We start from the raw sequence: 4,637 nt of genomic DNA, 5'->3' as shown, positions 1-4,637 counted from the left end.
CTCTGAAATTGACCTGTGTCATTTTGGGGATTAGGTAAAGGGAGAGAAGCATAAATGCTTCCCTGGTTGGAAAGGGAGACTGTAGGTTGAGTTCACTATTGACTTCTGTCCATATGTAGCTTTCAGGCAAGACCAATTCTGCAACTGTCCCAATGGATTAAAAAAAGAATTCATGATATGGGTTTGGGAGTAGGATAGGATAGAATAACCTATCCTATGTATCATATTTAAGATTTAAATATCCTTTCTCATCCAAAGGTATCTTTGTTGTTTCCATCATGAATTATATTGGTTTGGGACCATGTGTATTTTGACAGACCCTCTGCAAGTATCTTTCAAATGTTTGTAGTATTTGTATGCTATTTATTCATTTTGTTTGTTTGTTTAACAAACACTTGTATAGTGGTTACTGTGTACCAGGTACTACTTTAAGTTTTTTATATAAACGTTAATTTAGTCTTCATAATACTATACAGAGTAGGAAATTGAGGCACAGAGAGGTTAAGGAAACTGAAAAGGTCATCTAGGTAGTGAGAGGTAGAGCCCAGCATTTGAAGCCAGGCAGAGTTCCCCACTCTTAATCCACTATACTTTGCTGTCTTGCTTTGTACTTGGCAAAGGTGAAGGTGTTGAAGATGGGAAAAGAAGTTCTAGGCCACAACCTGTCCCCCAAACCTTAAGTAGCCATCTCACATTTGTTTACTAAGTAATGGCAGGACTTTGGGGCAGAAGCTTGTATTCCTTTTGGAAGGTGATGGGTTTACACAGGATCAGTCTGTATCTGCCCAGTAGGACAAACAAAACTCATGAATCCAGAAGACTCTACAAAGCTTCTGGCAGAAAAGCTGGGAATTTCTGTATTTATTAGAGGGTTAAACTTGGAACAGAATACATAAATCTGTTTTTCTTTGCCCAATACCACCACTACAATGTAGGAATATTTTTTTTCTTTTTCTCTTTCTTTCTTTCTTTCTTTTTCTTTTTTTTTTTTTTTTTTTTTTTTGCTGTTACTAGGCATTGACTCCTCAAGCTGATATAAGAGATTGAGCTAAAAATAGTGTAGTTTCAGTAGGGAAAGTCATTGTATCAGGACTCTTTGCACCTCTATAAAAGGATTTTATTAGCTTCAAGGCTAAACATCTTCAGGCATAGCAGGATTCAGTGATTCAAAAACTATTATCAGCTACATGCACCCCAGTGTTCATAGCAGCATTATTTACAATAGCCGAGATATGGAAGCAACCTAAGTGTCCATGAACAGGTGAATGGATAAAGATGTGGTATATATCTATAATGGAATATTAGCCATAAAAAAGAATGAAATGTTTTGCCATTTGCAACAACATGGATGGACCTGGAGGGTATTAGTGAAAAAAGTCAGAGGAAGACAAACACTATATGTTATCACTTATATGTGGAATCTAAAAAATAAAACACATGAATGAATATAACAAAACAGAAACAGACTGACAGATATAGAGAACAAACTAGTGGTTACCAGTGGGGAGAGGAAAGGGAGGAGGGGCAAGATAGGGGTAGAGGATTAACAGGTACCAACTACTATGTATAAAATAAATAAACTAGAAGGATGTGAAGTACAGTACAGGGAAATATACCTATTATTTTCTAATAACTTTAAGTATAATATAACCTATAAAAATATTGAATCACTATGTCATACACTTGAAACTAATATAATGTTGTAAATCAACTATATTTCAATAAAAAATTTATACTTAAAAATATCATCACAGGGCTTCCCTGGTGGCGCAGTGGTTGAGAGTCCGCCTGCCAATGCAGGGGACACGAGTTTGTGCCCCGTTCCGGGAAGATCCCACATTCCGCGGAGCGGCTGGGCCCGTGAGCCATGGCCGCTTAGCCTGCGCGTCCGGAGCCTGTGCTCCACAACCGGAGAGGCCACAACAGGGAGATGCCCGCGTACCGCAAAAAAAAAAAAAAAAAAGAAAGTATAATGCTTACTGGGGAGGCAAACAGCAAATGTCCCCTACAACCACACCTGGACAATCCATTAGGGTTGTTTGATGCAGAAAGCATGCATTCAATAAAGAACCACCAATGAAATTTATATGGACTACCAAAACATCCTATTCAAGCCTCTACAAAAATCCCATTGTTTCATCATATGGATGGGACTAATTTAGAGGCAAGAAACAAAAAATAGGGATAAATGGGCCATTTGAAAGGAGAAATATAAACAATGAGATGTCCATGGGCTGGTCTGATTTAATACTTTAATATGTTTTAGATCCGGGGTCAGGAAACTTTTTCTGTAAAGGAACAGATAGTTAATGTTTTTGGCTTTGTAGCCCATACATGTCTTAGCATGAAAGCACCCGAAAACATGTAAATGAATGGGTATGACTGAGTTCCAATAAAATTTTATTTTTAAAAACAGGCAGTAGGTTGGATTTGGCCCACAGGTGGTAGTTTGTTGAATCTGGTTGTAGATGGATAGTAAGGTACTATGTAGGAGTATGGACTCTTGCTGTTAGAAGTATCTAGATTTGAGTCTTGCTGTTTACTTACTAGCTCTATGCATAATTTCCTTCACTACTCTAAGCCTCAATTTCCTCACCTGCCTAATAGGGATAATAATAACAGATGTCTAAGAGTGTTGTTTTAAGAATTAAAAGAAAATACACATAAAGCACAATGCCTGGCATGTAGTAAGTGGTCAGTACATGGTAGCTATTATTATTATTATTAAAGCCAATGGGGAAAAACTATAAGAAAAACTTATGAAAGGGAAGAAAGATGAGCTTCAGTGTTAAGGATATCTATTTATTAAAACATTCCAACTACATTTTTAGGGTAGTGGGATTTGTGTCATCAATTACATCTCAGGAAAGAGAATAGTAGGCTTCAGGGAAAGGTCTACAATGACTCTTTCCTCAAGATGCTGATGAAACCCAAAAAGGCCAAAAAATTACTGGATATTATTTTTAAAAGCTTTAGTAACAAAAGAGACGACGTTATCTTGTTCAAATTTGTTTTGTGTCCACACCTGGAATTCTGGGTAAGTTTGGAATAATTATTTTCGCTAAAGACAGAGTAGGGATGGAGAAGATTTGGAAAGGGTGTGCTGAAGAGACTACTGGCCTATATGTGTGAGGGCCCACATAAAAGATTAAGACTTTTCAGTCTAGGACATCAATCTGGGAAGGGCAGGTAGGATAGTAGTCAAGAACATGGCCTTTTCTGTCAGATAGATAGACCTGGAGATGAATCCTGGCTACGTGACTTATTAGCTTGAGTCCTTAGATAAATTACTTAAACCTTATGAGTTTACTTGTTTTCACCTGTAAAATGCAAATACTAGTAGTGTTACTGTGAGGATTATGCCCATGAATCGGAGAGTCTTGTGCTCGGCACACAGTAAGCACTCAGTGACTATTATTATTATTTGAAGCCTCTAAAATCATGTGTGAAGTGATCAGCGACAAGACAGACTCTTTCATATCCTGGAACAATTTAATGGGGAGGGGAATGTCTTTAAATTATACATAGATGAAGCTAATGCAAGTAAGGGGAAGTCTGATGTAAATGGCAGATAGTAAGCCAATGGTATCCATTGCCCCCATGAAGCATTACAGACTGAAAACATATTTAATAAAGGATACATGCATGGTAGACTCATCATGGGTAACTAAGGGAACATGAAGTTTGATAGTTGTTGCTAACCTTATGGTTATTATAAAAAAGAACATGGCTATCTTCCTACAAATGCTCCTTAGAGACAGATTGTTGAACTGGAAATTCCCTGAGGTTGATATAGTGGTGGCAGATCTCAAATTTCAATGACCAACTAACTGTTGTCAGACTAAATCAAATTCTTGTTTTAATCTTGATATTCCTATGACAGTGGCAGGTAACAACCATCAGGAGCCTTCAAAGTCCCTGTTGTCTCTTGGCATTGTGAAAACACTGTAAACATCATTGAGCTATTATTCAAAAAGACCCAATAGCTTTGAATGAAGAGCTACAGAAATATGAGGGCTTTGTGATAGCCAGAAACTTTTGTTAGAATCCTGACTCAACAAGCAAGAGCCTACCCAGTCAGATAAAGCAGACACAGTACATGTTTCGATTTGTCAAGGAATTTTCTACAACTGTTAGAAACACAAATGAAATCTCAAAGTCCTAGAAGGCACTGATTTGCTATGTGCTTCTTTTATAGACTGTTGTCCAGAACATGTATTTCAACCAAGGGCTATGTGAATACCAGTTACTAGAGTGGCCTTTCTCTACTGAGTGGTCTTGGGAGGTGTAATAGGGTCAGTTAGGCTGGTCAGGAGGGGTGTGACTTAGAGTGTTTTCCTCTTCTATCAGAGATCAGCTCTGGCATTAGCAAGAAACTGGTTTCAAATCCTAGCCCTGCCACTTACTTGGTGTGTGAATTTAGGGCAGAGAAGTTAATTGCTCTGAACTTTCATTTCATCCTCTTTAAATTGAATTAATTACACCTGCCCCATAAAGGCGTGGTAAGCATTAAATGTCAGAAATGGATATTCTATCAATATATTTTAGTAGTGTGAAATTAAGTATCATTAACAAAGCATATATGACCCAGCAATCCCACTACTGGATATATACCTTGAGAAAACCATAATTCAAGA

The sequence above is a fragment of the Leucopleurus acutus genome, assembly GCF_964270905.1.
Source record: "Leucopleurus acutus genome assembly, chromosome: X".
Taxonomy (NCBI): Eukaryota; Metazoa; Chordata; class Mammalia; order Artiodactyla; family Delphinidae; genus Leucopleurus; species Leucopleurus acutus.
Note: the sequence above shows the minus strand (reverse complement) of the source record.